We start from the raw sequence: 17,492 nt of genomic DNA on the forward strand, positions 1-17,492 counted from the left end.
AAAAGTTGATTTGAATATTGACGTGGAAAATTGAGGATTGATTATGTAATATCCAATTAGATAATATAACTTTTTTTTTCCATTAAAATTATACATAATTTGTTTTCATTTTATTACTATAAAAAAAAGAGCAGGGATCAAGCTTATTTGATAAGCCATTTAAAAAAGTATTTAGAAAAAAAAAATTATTTCACTACAGTGATATTGAAAACTGATGTGAAATATACATATTTGACTTCAGTTTCCATCGTATAACTGATGTGAAAACTGCAGGGTTAAATTTCAAAGTGCGTCTATTACATCAGTGCAAGTGGACCTGATGTAGAAATTCAAGATTTCACATCAGTCGCAACCTGATGTGAAAGGACGTGGACTTACCACATCATATCAGTTTACATCGGTTACAATTTGATGTAAAAAGTCATTTCCAACTGATGTAAAAAATAATTTCTGTAGTAGTGGAGAGATATGTATCATATAAGAAAGCCAAAACGCTAGTGTTGAGAAAAAACATGAATGCAAGGAGGAAGGTGAAAAGTGAGAGGAACCTGTTTGGTTCTTCGGCAAAATGAGGCATGTGACTCACTAAAGTTAAAATTTAATCAATACCATCTAATTTAATTTAAGGGCCATTATCTCATCCTTTCATCTCTCATTATAAAAAGCTCTCTCATTTGATACATCATATATATAAAACATGATTTGCACATCTTAACCAATAATTTGCCACCAATGTCTTTACAGTTCAATGAATGTTTCAGTTTTTTAAACATTTTTTTTAATATAAGCAAATAAATTTATTTAAGGGAGCATAAGAGATTATGTGAAGTCACCAAATAAGAGATCATGATTAACTGCAGTCGGCAATTTTCCGTATTCACGCATCCACGTATAAGATCAAAATTATAAATAAAAATTAAATCCTCTTTTTACTAAGTTGTTTGATGAAGATGATAGGTTATTTATAGGGTCGTGCTAACTTATGTCCTTAAAACACATGTTAAGGAACCCAACATTAAAAATATTCTTTGAAGTTTTGTGCATTCAATTTGTTACATATTTAAAAACCAAATTCAATGCACACATTCCAATAAAAAAGTATTATATTTGATTCATTATAGACACAAGTTAGTTTTTCCTTTATTTATATGACAAATGATGTTTCTTACGAAGAAATTGGAAACGAAACGCAATAAATACACTACTTTTATATAATTACATCTATATCCCCTATCAGGGACGAACATGAACAAGGCCGGGTGTGGCAAGTGTCACACCAGTCCAGACCCACTTTTTTATCAGTTCACTATATATTTTTACTCATATATCAATAAGGACACCTAATTTTTTTTTATAGATGTGTCTATATTTTTACTCATATAATAATACGAAAACCTTTATTTTGTAATTTATACATGTTTCTATATTTTTACTCATATATTAATAAAGGAACCTATTTTTTTTTTAGTTTAATGATGGTGGGTTGACGGTCCAAAACAACTTTGCACACACAACTAATCAAAACATTCTAGATTGCACACAAATTAAAAAGATTAATTGATGTAGCGATTCTAAATATTTCGATTGGTTGTGTCTGTAAAGTTGTTTTGGATCGTCAACCTGCCACAATTGAATCTGTTTTTTTTTTGTTTTATAATTTATACATGTGTCTATATTTTAACTTATATATTAATACAGTGACCAATTTTTTTAATTTCAACACATATCTATATTTTTACACATATTTAATACAAAAATTATTTTTTGTACAATTTGTACATTTGTCTACTCCCTCCGGTCCTATTTACAAGATAAAGTTGACTTTTAAGATACATTGAATAATGTATGTATCTAGTCAAGAACCTAAACCAAATACATAAATTATTTAATGTATCTAAAAAGTAAATTGTCTCTTGTAAATAGGACCGGAGGGAGTATATTTTTATTCATATATCAATACAGAGATCTATTTTTTTTTTATTTCTACGCAATTGCAACTTGCTTCCAAAAAAAGAGTGCAACACGCTTACCCATTCGTATGCATGTGTATCTTGCTAGAGCATTTGATTCATCTCTTGGTATCTTGCTAGAGCATTTGATTCATCTCTTGTAACGTAGTATAGAAAGAGATGTTCTTAGAACAATTAATAATCATGTAATTTTAGTTCATTTCAACAAATGAAAAATATATTTTGTTTTCTTTGTAATTTTAGTTGCTACAACTATTTTTAATGTAACTTTTTATTAGATTCAATATTACTTAATTATTTGACAGAAATTTTTTGCCTCACTAATAATGTGAGTCCAGATCCGTCTATGTTCCCTATCCATTATATATTACCATTTTACCCCTGAATGGCTACTAGCTATAAAATAACTTCATTCAATTTCGTGTCTAACGACTACGTGTTTGTAATGTACTCCGTTAAAAAGCTAATTGCAGCAACTCATATTTCCCAATGATATATATTTTTTTGGTAGCTGTATTCCTTCCTGACTCCTAAGTCATGTGTAAAGCTGAAATTAGTTTCCACTTCAATATATATATATATATATATATATATATATATATATATATATATATATATATATACTGACCTCAAATGGATGACCTATTGATTATTTATTTGATTTATGAATACGTGAACAAAATCCTCAACAACGTGCACTTGTCTAATTATGTGTGCTTATTTTACTAGTTATTATTATTACAAGTGGGTTTCTTCAAAACAAAAAGAGAGCAAGACTCTTACAAACAGGTTTCTTCAAAACAAAGAGAAAAGAAGACTCTATCCATGGATAAAACTGGATAACTACTAGTTTTATATACGATTTACAAATGAAATAAGTCTTGCATTATAAACACATTAGTTTTTACCATTAAATCAAATGAAATATGATTCGTATTGATCTAATGTGTCGTGCAAGACAATTTTTTATTTATTTATGTTAGACAAAACCAAAATGGTACATAAATAGAAATAATATTTGTACAACCATTTTGTGACATCTTATTGACATCTCTCTCATATTCACATTATGTTCTTTTTTGATCAATAAAAAAAAAGTTATAAATGGTTGTACAAATATCACTACTCGTACATAAAAGCGACGCAAATAATTAATCAGTCATTGTACGTAGAGTTACTACTCGTACATAAAAGCGACCCAAATAATTAATCAGTCATTGTACGTAGAGTTCTGATTTGTCTTTAGTTTTGGCATCTCATGGCACAGCTTAGTTATTGTATAATATTATTTTTTTGCATTATCAGTTATTATATAATTAAATAGGTGTATTATTACGTATAGTATGAGAATGAAGGCAACAGGAAAATCAAATTAGTTACGGTAAACTTAATTTGGATCTTGTTTTGAAAAAAATATTGATTTCATGAAAACAAATTCGACAAGAGTGGGCCGGCTAGTATACCCTTCTTAACCTATTCGTTACCTAGTGTTTTAATTAAGTTGTAATTAGCATAATCATTACTACTAAAAACAAAATTAATCTATTCAAAAATTACTACAAAACAAATCATGCTTATTAAATAAAAAGATCAAGAAACCGCCAAATTTGGGTTGCATGAATGATGTTTTGCTCATTCTGAACTTGTACTTCTCCAATATATTATCTAAAAGGGGAATTCTTTTTAGTTAGAGTCTATGTTTGACCATCTCACCCTCAAGTGACTTCTCCCACAATGTTACCAATAATTCATTAAACATGTCGTTGATTTAATCGTAAAATGATTTTGAAATATATATACACGATTTGAAACTATAATTGTGACTGACGGTAATGTAACTTGTAAACATTTTTTCAACCTTTAACATGTTTTGAACTTGGTGAAATCCCGAAGCCAAACTCACATAAAATAAAACTATTATCAGCACACAAAAAATTGTGACGGTAATATTACCGATTTAGTTGTTTAATTGCAATAGTAGTCATACACATACCCAAGACAATGAACAATAAGATTTGAAATTGAGCACAATTGAGCGTATTTGTTTTAGCTTCAAAAACACTTTGACTCCACAACTCTAATATATCGTTTTCTTTTTTGACAAAACACTGATATATTGCTATAAAATATACCTCTAGAAAAAATTGAGTTACTCATGGAAAATGTAAAAAAATAATAAATTAAATTAATTTTAGTTATGAGATCTCTCTAATACGTTCAACAAGGTGAAAACATACATTCATAACTCTAAACTCTAAAAGATCGTTTTTGAGATATAGGATACTATGTGTGAGCCAATTAAAAAAAAAGGCTCTATTAATAATTTGATGACTTTTTTTTTTTTAACATTTTTCAATCATTAATAATTCATTAATATTAATGTTAATAAAATATTTTCGATATTTTATCTATCTTTGTGAAATTGTAAAGGTAAATATATAGAATTTTAACAATTTCAATTTACTTTGTCAAACTCATCCCAATAAATGAAACAGCAATAAATTGACAAGAAAAATTAATTGTCCAATAGTATTTGGACCTACAAATTTCTTTTCTCAAACTTTATTTAGCGTATATATATCTTTATGCCCTAAAAAAAGATATGTGTGATTCCACACTCTAAACATGCCGAAAATGGCCACCGACTCTGGTTGTTTTGGGATAAACTTTTGCATTTACCCAAACACACCCTAAGATTTGGCTCTATACTGAATCTGTAGCCCCTTCTTTTGCTATAAATAAGGTTCCAAGATTCTCATATAGTAGCTATAGCTGCAACCTCCCTTTCATGCTGCTTTTCTACCCTATATCATATCTCAATATAATAGCTTTTCTTACATAATTCATCACATAATAAACCCTAGCTTTAATTTTCCAATTCTACCATGCACGTTCACATGAAAGCTGAGTTAAAAGCAGCAACATCCATTTCCTTTCAAAACCCAACACTCTTCAACACACACCAAAACACTCCTCCTCTTCCTGAACCAGAAGCACTTAAAGGGTGTCTTGGAAGCTTAGATGGAGCATGTATTGAAAAGCTCTTACTCCATTGTGCAAGTGCTTTGGAAAGCAATGATATAACCTTAGCTCAACAAGTTATGTGGGTCCTAAACAACGTTGCTTCACCATTAGGTGACACTAACCAAAGACTCACTTCATGGTTTCTAAGAGCATTAATCTCTAGAGCTTCAAGGATTTGTCCTACTTCAATGAATTTCAAAGGAAGTAACTACACAATTCAAAGAAGGTTGATGTCGGTTACCGAACTCGCCGGGTATGTTGATTTAATTCCTTGGCATAGGTTTGGTTTTTGTGCTTCCAACAATGAAATTTTCAAATCAATTAAGGGATTCAAAAGGGTACATATTTTAGATTTTAGCATAACACCTTGTATGCAATGGCCTACTTTTATAGATTCTTTGGCTAAATTACCAGAAGGTCCTCCTTCACTTAGAATCACAGTCCCATCTTTTAGGCCTATGGTTCCTCCTTTGGTTAACATATCAATACATGAAGTAGGTCAACGTTTAGGTAATTTTGCAAAATTTAAGGATGTCCCTTTTGAGTTTAATGTTATTGGAGATAATGTTTCATTGACTTCTGAAGATTTGAGCAATATTGAATCAACAAATTTTCATTTTGAATCAATGTTGAGTCTCTTGAATCCTAGCATGTTGAATCTTAGGGAAGATGAAGCTTTGGTTATAAATTGCCAAAATTGGTTACGTTATTTATCTGATGATAGAAAGGGTCAAAATATTTCACTTAGAGATGCTTTTATGAATTTAGTTAAAGGACTTAACCCTCAAATAGTGCTATTGGTTGATGAGGATTGTGATCTTAGTGCATCAAGTTTAACATCAAGAATTACTGCTTCTTTTAACCATTTATGGATACCCTTTGATGCACTGGACACTTTTTTGCCTAAAGATAGTTGTCAAAGGACAGAGTTTGAATCTGACATAGGACAAAAAATTGAGAATATTATAAGCTTTGAAGGGCATCAAAGGATAGAGAGATTGGAGTCAGGGATGCAAATGTCACAAAGAATGAAAAATGCTGGTTACTTTAGTGTTCCATTTTGTGAGGAAACTGTTTTGGAAGTCAAGGGTTTGCTTGATGAACATGCTAGTGGATGGGGAATGAAAAGAGAAGAAAGCATGTTGGTTCTTACATGGAAAGGAAATAGCTGCGTGTTTGCGACCGCTTGGGTCCCTAGTGAAATTCGGGATCATATCGGCATGGATGCACGTGTGTCGTAGATCGTGGATTTAGATTCCTCTACAATCAAAATATCTATGCAGTCGCGAAGTCAATATGTCTGAATTTCTCGATCTGAAATCTAGACGACTCATATTTTAAACTTTGAAAATCAAATTCAATAAATTTAAAAATAAATTTAAAATTTGAGTCGTTACGACGTGACTATACAAATGTAATGATGGTAGAGAATTTGAATTCCTTAAGAAGCAATTGAGTCTACCTTAGAATGGGTTGAGGTATTGCTTAAATGGTCCAAGGAGAGACATATAGGCTGTAATTAATCTGACTTGGAAGGGAAAACGGCTCTGCATTTTCAGAATTATTTTCTTGTGGCAAATGTGTAAAGAAGCTCTACAAATTGATGGATCACATGGAAGGCAAAAAGGAAAATAAAATATGTACGTTGTCCTTTATATGAGACAAAGTTGTCTCTTAGCAATGTTTTTCCCTTTTATGCAGCTTTACTTTTGTTTCTACTCAGAGCTTTGGGTATATACAAGTGGTTGTAATAATAATATCTTATCTTATTATGTATTGCCCAGTTCTAATAATATAACCTTCATGATTAGATTTTAATTGATGGTATGAATTTTCATGTAACGTTTTGTGATAAACAATAGTTTGTTGTTTCTTTACATATGTCCTGTTTGGCTCCTCTACCATGAAAAATAAACATCATGCAGATTGAGTGTGCTGTTTAGTTGTGCGTTAATAAAAATTTATTTTGATTAAAAAGTGAGTTTTTTTAAGGGTTGATTAAATAGTGAGTTGAATGTAAAATGATTTATTTTTGAATAGATTCATATAAAGTGGATTGAACGAAAATTTCATTGCTAAAATCAGCCGTAAAAGCAAAAAACTACATATTCTAGCTTCTAATAGAATCAATCATAGAAGCATATTCAATTCCTTTCGATTAATATTTAAACATGTCAAAATCAAGTATACACATCTAGAATCTATTTGGATTTCTCTTTGAACAAGAAATTTGGATTTCTCTTAAAATGAAACTAAACATATCTGTCAAAAACAAAAAAAGAAGCCAAACAACGGTCAATCAATATTTCTACTAATAGGATGTTTTACAATACGTACCAGAACTATAAACCCATTTTTATTCTTTTAAGTAGTTCTAATTATATAACTGGTTGGTTACAGTCTTATAGATCTGAGTATATATAAAAATGGACCACTGAAAAAATAAATTCAATGAGTAGTCATAATCAATATTAAAATGTACTATAGATGAAAAGGCCAAACAACAATTATATTTTGGTGTATATAAGGGTTGATAATGATAACTCATAGATTATTGCAAGTATGCAAATTCATATACCCATTCATTCCAGTAAAGGGGGTCCATAGTTAAGTTAAGACTTAAGAGGTCCCTCCTCTTGTGAATTTTGTTTTGTGTAACTTTAAGATAAGACAGTAAATTTTGGAGTTGGAAATAAAAATTATAAAAAAAGGACAAAAAAAATCCGACCTACCGGATTCGAACCAGTGACCTAAGGATATCTGGGGTTACCCACTACAGTCCTCCGCTCTACCAACTGAGCTAAGGTCGGTTGTTGGTTATAACAAACATGGATTCTATTATATCGTTAATTTGATAGACTATGCTTCTGTGAAATTGATTTTACATTAATAAGACATTGTTTTGTTATCATATTGTTTTCTTTTACATTTTTGATGTTGTTGTATGGTTCTTTAAGGTTTTGACACTCAAATAATGGTTATCGTTTATGACTAAGAGTAATTGAGGCATTTTTTGTAATCAATTAAGCTATGCAAATGTCTGTAATTTATCTGTTATATAGTATACTTATAACCAAATTAATTTTTTATAGGCTTTTTTTTTCACCCAAAATTTTGAGGCTTAAAGCCCTTGCTTGGGTTGCTTGGCCCTTATGCCGGCCCTGCACACTTGGCATGAAGACAACATATGTGCTGTATGGATAGGAAATTTTAGCCTATCTTTAGATTCTTGGAATTTGTTTGCTTGGAATCTCTACCTATTGAATTTAAAAGTCTCGTTTTTTTATGATATTTCTAGAACTGGTATGCCTAAGAATCGACGTTTAACTTAGTTTTTTTTCCCTTTTGGGCCTCAAACCCTCTTTTGTACAAAAAAAAATGGTGTGGTGAGAGAGGCGTGTATTGTGACATCTTATTGCAAAAAAGGCTAAATAAACTAAATTTCACGAAGGGAAAAAAACAATTTTTTTATAAGAGGGGTGCTATGCATAGGTTACTTTAGAGCTGTCACAACGGGCGGCCCGACCCGTTTAGGCCCGGCCCGACCGGGCAACGGGCTTTTTAGGGCCGGGCTAAAAAGCCCGGTTTCAATATGGGCTAGAATAAATGAGCCCGGGCCCGACCCTATACGGGCTCCCGGGCTAACGGGCCAGCCCGGCCCGCACGTATCTAGTTTTTTTTTCATTCTTTAAGCACAGATCTTATCCTTCAGTGCAGCAGCAATAAATAAATGGTCTCTACTGAGCCTCTTCAGTTTCCTAAAAGAAGCAATCGCTGGTATAGGAACTGCATGAACAGAATTACTAGGAATTACATGATAGGATAAATAAAATAACAGTACATAAACAAAGCTATGGAGAAAAAGACAACAGTAACTATACAAATAAAAAATAGCAATGACAACATAGATGTTTCATTCTAGTCAAAAAGCAAACAAGAAACAACTTGTTCATATGATGCATGCAGAAATATGTGTTTGTGCATTACTTAGATATTGCTTTCAATGCTTTTAAAATTGAATAAATAACAATTATCATTCTGCCAAAATTTCATCCAGATTTCCATATAATAAGTAACTGTTGAATATTATTCCAGAAAAAGAACTACATAGTTAATATTACTTAATTGTAATGATACTATCACTTAGAAGTATAAGTCTGATGTTTTAACACAAAGCTCTAGTCATTTGTCTAAAGACATTGAGGTCAATGGAAAAGAAGTTGTTGTAGTGTCCAATCCATATGAGTTTATTGGAGTAGTTGATGTATACATACATCAAGCTAGGGACCGTTGATTCTTCTCTCAAATGTGAGATTTGGATGCTGAGCAGGGTCAAGAATTATCTTGAAGACCAATTAAGTAACACACAAAGACAAAAAAAAAATTGTATTTTTTAGCGGGCTGGCGGGCAGCCCGGAGCCCGAACGGGCCGGCCCTAACGGGCTGCGGGCTTTTTCGGGCCGGGCTAAAAAGCCTTGAAAAAATTCTGGCTGCAATTTTTCAGCCCAGGCCCTGCATTTTATTCGGGCTTTCGGGCCGGCCCGTACGGCCCGGCCCATTTTGACAGCTCTAGGTTACTTGTTCCCGAAAATTCACGATGCCTATTTTGTGAGTTGTCATACCCCAATTTTTGACCTAAGGTCCCACTGACACATGTCTTTTGACTAGGAATATTCCTTGTTTTTTTTTAGACCTCCTCTCACTTTTTTTAATTTTTATTATTATTTATTAGTCTTTTTTTTAGTTTCCATCTTTTAATACTTTATTTTTATTTAGTCTTTATTTTCCAATTTACCTTTTTTTTTATTTTTTTTAGTCTAATTACTTCTTTTAGTTTTTTTTAACCATTTTAATGAGTCCGAAATAATTGTCTCTGGGGTCCAAAGAAAATTCTATTCCAACCATGCCACTATCACAACCTCAATCACAAACTCAGAAAGTTCTTTCCCATTTTTCATCAGGAACGCGTTTCATCATCAATACCTCTTCTCACTTTTTTTTTTATTTATTAGTCTTTTTTTTTAAACCTTTAGTTTTTATTTTTATCTTTCATTTTTATTCAGTCTTGATTTTTATATTTTTTTATTTTCCATTTTCCATTTGATTTTTATTTTTTTCGTTTAATTACTTCTTTAGGTTTTTATTAACTTTTTTAATGAGTCCAAAAATTGTCAAAAAAATATTGTGTCAAGGTCCATTTTTTTTCTTTCTCAACTGTAACAGCCCGGGTGGGTCCCAGCTTGGCACAATACTCCCCGGCGAAGGAGCTGGCTCATTGTTACTCACAGGCTCACTGTTACTCACAAGCTTAATCACTACTCCCCTTGTAGTGTTTTCGCCTTCCGTGGGAATCGAACCTAGTACCTGGGGATAAGTACTCCCTCCGGTCCTAAATATAAGCAAATTTCACTTTTTAGGTTCATTCAATTAATGATGTATGTGGTTCATATTATGGACCACATACATCCTTAATTGAATGAATGTAAAAAGTCAAATTTGCTTATATTTAGGACCGGAGGGAGTACTACTTCAATCCATTCACACTAGCTTAATCACTAGCTCAGAGGTAAGTTCAATCCATTCCCCATATATGTTTCCCATCTATCTTTATCCTACTAAAAATTTATATGGTTACGAAATATGATTAGTTTAGTTTAATCAACCAAATTCTTCTCCCACTCTCATGTTTCCTTTACTCTAATATGAGCAAAGGCACCAAACATTATAGGTATTGTATAAGATGCATGCATAAAATGGTTTTGCACTATTTTTTTTTATCATTGAATCAATAAGTCATATCGTATTTTATTTAAGGGTTAAATATGTTTTTGGTCCCTATAAATATACTAACTTTTCATTTTAGTCCCTCTAAAATTTTCCTTCAACTTTTAGTCCCTATAAAATTTTCAATCACTACTTTTGGTCTCTATTTTAAAGTAAATTCATATGTAGAATTCATATTTTTAAATAAAATTTTGCAGAAAAATTCATAATATTATAAGAATCTCTCCCAAAAAATTTTAGAATTTTTTAACAAAACATGAATTTAATATGAATTTTTATATTTTTTATGGTTAAAAATTCATATTAAATTTATGTTTTGTTAAAAAATTCTAATTTTTTTTGGGAAATATTTTTACAATATTCTACACATTTCTGCATAATTTCATTAAAAAATACAAAAATTAACTTTAAAATAGGGACCAAAAGTAGTGGTTGAAAATTTTATAGGGACTAAAAGTTGAAGGAAAATTTTAGAGGGACTAAAACGAAAAGTTGGTATATTTATAGGGACCAAAAACATATTTAACCCTTTATTTAATTGGCTTAAATGTGTAATTAGTCCCTGCACTCTGACCAATTTTTGGTATTGGTCCTTGCACTATTTTTTGTTTGGTTTAGGTCCATGCACTTTGTAACAAAATTGTTATTGGTCCCTCTGTTAATTGACTATTAAAAAAAAACAAAACTAAAGTAATGTCTCTTGGCCCTAGGCATGGCAACAAAACCCATACCCGCGGTTACCCGCCCGAACCAAACCCAATTTGACGGGTTTTCCCCGTTTTGACTGGCTTTGGGTATTTCAAAACACGGGTATGGGACGAGTAACGGGTATATAGGTACCCACCCCGAACCCATACCCAAACCCGTCCAAAATGTAAAAAATTACTTTATGATGATATGTCATGTTATTTTATTTGATAATTGTCATTTTAATAAAAACTACCATTGATATTTAAAGGATCAACTGAATCAATCTGTCTAACAAATGTTAAAGTGAGTGTATTGTTGGATAATGTATTACAACGTTGCTTTTGGGGATGAAAAAAACTTCTATTTTTTATTAAAAAAAATTATTCAATGCGGGGACGGGGATGGGGCGGGGATACCCGAATCCGTCGGGGACGGGGATGGGATTCAATTTCTCATCCCCGTTGGGTATGGGTAGGGTAACGGGTAAGTATATTCAAATCGGGTATGAGGACGGGGAAGGTAAAACCCGTCCCCACCCCGCCCCATTGCCATGCCTACTTGGCCCAATTATTTAGCGCCACATGGCACGCTACAAGACAAAATTTTAAATTAAAATAATTCAAATAAAAAACATGTAGGCGCTTTGGTTTTGATAATAGATCTGTAATTGCAAAACAAATTTTAGATTCCAAATCATCCCTTGTAAATATGATATATAACGCACACTACTCTCTTTGATTGAGTTTGGATTACTATCATCCAACTTGTAATAGGTAACAGAACTCACCTACAACACATTGTGCTAATTCTTGAATAAGGTTGTGCATTACATAATAATCTGGCACGTGGTGAAAGAATGTCTTCGACACTAACTCTTCCAAACACTCTTCTCCTATGTCTTCCATTCTCTTTCCCATTGTTGACTGTGGCAAGAGACCTTCGATCATCTATTAATATTTTAAATTCCATTTTTCTATTTGATAACCTTTCGGAAATATGGCACAATATGAAAAGCAACGTTTGAGATATGAAGGTAGGTGCGTGTGTAGCTTGAAATTAACGCAGAAAAGATGTTGTTCTTACCTCTTGATAAATCCCACTATGTATTGTTACATACATTTTCCCACTCCTCATTGTCCTCGTTTTATTTGAATTATTTTAATTTAAAATTTTGTCTTGTAGTGTGCCATGTGGCGCTAAATAATTGGACCACGTGGCACTATGTTAGTTTTGCTTTTTTTTTTTTATAACAGTTAACTAACAGAGGGACCAATGATAATTTTTTTACAAAGTGCAAGGACCTAAACTAAACAAAAAAAGTGCAGGGACCAATACAAAAAATTGGTCAAAGTGCAGAGACTAATCACATATTTAAGCCTATTTAATTTAATTGTGAGATTTAATGATCTAATGGTGGAAACCAACTAGTGCATGATGCAAGACTTGTCCCACTTGTGCACCATATAATTGGTCTTAAGTCTACATAGTAACAATTTTCGGTACACTATGTTTGCAAAAGTGCCTTTTATTTCATACATCTATGCAAAAAAATAAAGAAAGGAAAAGAAGAAAATACAAAAGAATAGTTGAAGTCAAATGAAAGATAAAAAAAAAAAATCAATGTTGTTGATGTTACTCTTCTACTTTCAAACTGGTAGTTGATGTTAACACAAAAAAAAGTGGTAGTTGATGTAATTTACAATTTTTCCACAAAATAATAGATCATATATACATAATAATAAGTTATTTGAAAGAAAATAGATACATCTATACTATATATAAAGAAAACGCACTACCAAAAAAAAATTTACACAACCAAAAAAAATATATAAAGAAAACAACCTGTTTCAGTTCTTTTGGACTGACTTTTCTCTTTTCAAAAATGCTCTCAATTTTCATTACAAATAACAAATGTAACAAATAGATAAGAATACATTTAAATATTAAAAAAAATATAACAAACACGATATGAATATATATATATATATATATATATATATATATATATATGTCTGTTTTTTTTTCATTTATCATTTAAAAAGTGTAACAAATTAGATGGGTATATTTATACTTTCTTTTTCAATATCCTAATTATACTTTTAAACAACTTTTTTTTTTAATAAAGATCGTTGTTAGCGTCATTAAAAAAAGAATTTAGATTTGTTTTGTTATATTGATGGTGTCATTAAAATAAATAATCACGATTAGTTTGGTTTGTTATAACTGAAAAGCAAGAAACATTTATATTTTTAGTTTTAATCTAAATCAAAACTTCATAAAAAAAATACCGTTAATAATTTTCAAACTGTGTGATAATATGAGCGGAAAGACGAGCACGTGAATGCTCGTCTTTTCGCTAGTAATACATAAATGTAACATGGGTTAAAATTTTCAAAAACTTTGTATTTTTTTTATATGTAGCCGGAGTGATAAATACCACATGAAACTCACGAACGCAAATGAAAGATATCAGGTTTGAACTCGAAACACCACACATATTTGGCATAATAATTTAGGCGTTTGCCACTGGAGCTAGGACATACAAATTCAAACACTATGTATTTATAATATATATCTTTATATAATACAAAAGGATAGTTCTATGAACATAAGTACACGTGGCGCCTCATTTTTCTTCTATCATTTAATGCTCCTCAAACAATTTTTTTGAAATGCATAACACCTTTGATTAGACCTTTGATCAAGATAGTTGCCTTAATTATGTATTATGTAAATATTTGATTAAAAGATGGTATCAACTATACAGTATTGTTTTATGTACATGTGCATTTTGCCTTAACAATATGTATTATATACATTTTAATCCAACCGTATTTTATGTTTATGGAGGAATCCAACCGTATTGTATACGTACGATATTATGTACGTTCATTCTAGACTAATTTTTTTTTTCTTTTGCAATCTATTTTCGACTCTAATTGACCGATCAATTTTACATATTAATTACGGATATTAGTTACGGAAAAATGTGCCTATTTTGCCACAAAGATATTTGGTGATCAGTGATCACAATAACTTTTTTTTAAGGAATTAATATTTTCCTTTATTACTAAGAAATTTCATAGCCTAAAGTTACATTGCCGTAACCGAATATTGACAGGGAAGCATTGACAAAAAAAAAATTAGAATGCATTAACATGTGTAATTCACGTCACTTTAAAAAATTACTCCAATAATATATTAACATGTGTCAGTGGTATTTCGTTGAACCTATCATATTACAGCAATTTGATTTTATTGTGCCATATTATTTCATTACTTGAATTGTAAATTAAAAAACTTTTTTAAATTAATATCCAGTAATTCACTTCTTTTTCTTACACATTTTTTAAAAGATTAATTTTGTATTGAGTTTTTGTTTAACATAATTTACAAAAAAAGAGTGGTAAATAATTATAAAAATATTTGTAATTATAATCTATATCATATAAACATTTATCTTGCATAGAATCGATAGTCATTTTATCTATATTAAAAATTAAAAATAATTTACACTTAAAAGGAATTACTTTATGGCGTTTAAATGTAATTAACTTGCACTGCCTTTTTTGATCTATTTCAACTTAAACCTCACAAATGAACATATTTTCCCCCCTCTTTCCTATATGTTTCAATCATGTCATGAAACCAATTAGATTATAACACATGTCACATGAAATTTCTAAGCCAATTGAATTCTAACATGTGACATTTTTTTCATCATCATATTATTATTTTTTTGGTAAAACATCATCATATTATTTAATGACGGTTAGGAATTCAAACGTAATTTGTTGGTTTTCCCCTATATATAGTTGATGAAACTTGCATCATTTTCATCTCCTCAATTCTTTCACGCAAATTTCTGATAACATGTTTGAAATCAATTCAGTAAAAGATTCATGGTTCTAATGAATTGCATGTATTTCGTTCGTTTTTGTTTGGTTCCTTTGTGATTTAAACTGTAAATCATACATGCTTTCAATGAATATGGTTCTAATGCATGAATCAATATCTTAATCATGAAAAAAATATGTTTTTTATTGATATCAAAGCTATTTATTTCGACGTGGTTGTTTTATTTATATTCATTTTATTTGTTTTTGTTTTGATATATATTATTTTATATTCAAACTTAAAACATGAATAGTAATTTGATCAACTCTTCTCTCATCCTTCTCTTTTATTTTTATTATTGAAGAATACGCATATAAGTCCACGATTCTGATTTCATTTTCATAAGCCATTATAACTAATAATTGTTAAAGAAATAAATACATGAATAACATATCATGATGTTCCATTTCCGTTGTTTATAAAAATGAATCAACCTATGTGTTTGACTACTCTTGCTTGAAAGAGAAATATTATATTGTCAAATAAAATATAATTAAATTAAAGAAACGATTAAATGACAATGAAAATTCATGAATGAATCTAAATGAAAAAAAAAAACTGACTTATAAAGTACAATAGAAAATTTCTTTTAATTAGTTTTCAATTTAATATCAACAAGAGTGAACCTATGATTTGTACCAAAAAAAAAAAAAAAACAGTGAACCTATGATTTCATGTAAATAGTCTCCCATGTTAATTTCCTATAGGATAAAAAATTGTTATAGTTAAAAATACCAAACAATGGTTCATAAAAAAAATTAACTTAATACCTATCAAGGACTTATTTCGTAAAAAAAGACCCGTTTGTTACAACATTTTTTGTAAGGACAAAATGTTTAATTTCCTATAGGATAAAAAATTGTTATAGTTAAAAATACCAAACAATGGTTCATAAAAAAAAATAACTTAATACCTATCAAGGACTTATTTCGTAAAAAAAGACCCGTTTGTTACAACATTTTTTGTAAGGACAAAATGTTTACAAGTTAGTTTTTGTTTGTTAGGTTTGAAAAAGAAAACCTAAGAATAAATGACTTAAAATGTAAATGTGTGTATGGGGGGTAATATGGAACAAGTGTATAGGTGAGTCTTATTAACAAACTTTAATAAAATATTGTATTTTTCATGAAAAATAAAATATTGCATTAGGGTTTCTTATTATTAAGGTTTCTTTTAGATCATTTTCTAGATGTTCATGTTAGATTAATCCAAATAATTAACTCAAATAACAAATAATTTGTTAACCATCTTTCAAAAAAAAAAAAATTTGTTAACCAAGTAAAAAAAGGGGGGCTTTTGATCATGAAAACGTGACGTATAAGCTAAGAGTAAAAATTGAGTCCTATAAATTTTATTGGATTTGATTAAGTATAATCTCATCAATAATCACAACTTTTAGATCAATTCAAACATTTGATTTTGTCTTAACCACGTTCAAAGTCACAAACATGATTGATTTTGATGAGATGATCCTATAAAACTTTCTACACTAAAATTCAAAATAAACATGTTTACATTATATGCCCCAAAATATAAAGTTGTTTTAAGTAGTTTATCTTAAAACTCTTTTTAGTATTATGCTGAATTCACTATAGTAAACAAATAAAGAATAACTAAAACAAAAACAAGTATCTTTAGTTTTTTCAATAATATCTCTAAATTAAATTATGAGTGTTTAATTTTTTTTTTTTTAAAAACTTGGTATTAAATTATGAGTGTTTAATTTATTTTTTTTAAAAAAACTTGGTATTCAGTTCAAGGACCGATTAATTCTACTGGATCAATTTCACTTTCCGCTAGATGAGAATTTCTATTTATGCATGGACTAACCCACAAAAATTTGCATCGAGATAATTTCAACCTGAAACATTAAGAGAACCACACTTCAAACTCGCAAGCATATACTACCAGACCAACAAAAGTGTCTAAAAGGATATTTAGAAAGGAAAATATATTCCTTCAAAAAAAAAAGGGAATATATTGGAACATGTCATTATTAGAAAAGTTAAAAATAAATAGAAAAATAAGAAGGTAAACAGCCCGCAGCTAACAATTACATAATGAATGTCATTAAATTTATACTTGATGAACATTAATAATCATTTCAGAGTCAAATAAATTTTCACA

General features: G+C 30.0%; 1 non-coding gene and 1 pseudogene across 2 annotated transcripts; one reads left to right on the forward strand and one right to left on the reverse strand.

Annotated features, from left to right (window-relative positions):
• The first annotated feature begins 4,734 nt into the window (after window positions 1–4,734).
• LOC146950409 (scarecrow-like protein 32 pseudogene) lies at window positions 4,735–6,812 on the forward strand (annotated as a pseudogene). The gene has a single exon (XR_015027532.1). The product of XR_015027532.1 is annotated as a scarecrow-like protein 32 pseudogene (transcript).
• Window positions 6,813–7,716: 904 nt separating this feature from the next.
• On the reverse strand, window positions 7,717–7,804 carry TRNAY-GUA (transfer RNA tyrosine (anticodon GUA)). Its single transcript is given in 2 exon segments — window positions 7,717–7,752; window positions 7,768–7,804. It is a non-coding gene; the product is annotated as a tRNA-Tyr (tRNA).
• Between the last annotated feature and the right edge of the window lie 9,688 nt (window positions 7,805–17,492).

This window comes from Medicago sativa, chromosome 2, assembly GCF_051527215.1.
Source record: "Medicago sativa cultivar Bolivia chromosome 2, Bolivia_mono, whole genome shotgun sequence".
Classification (NCBI taxonomy): Eukaryota; Viridiplantae; Streptophyta; class Magnoliopsida; order Fabales; family Fabaceae; genus Medicago; species Medicago sativa.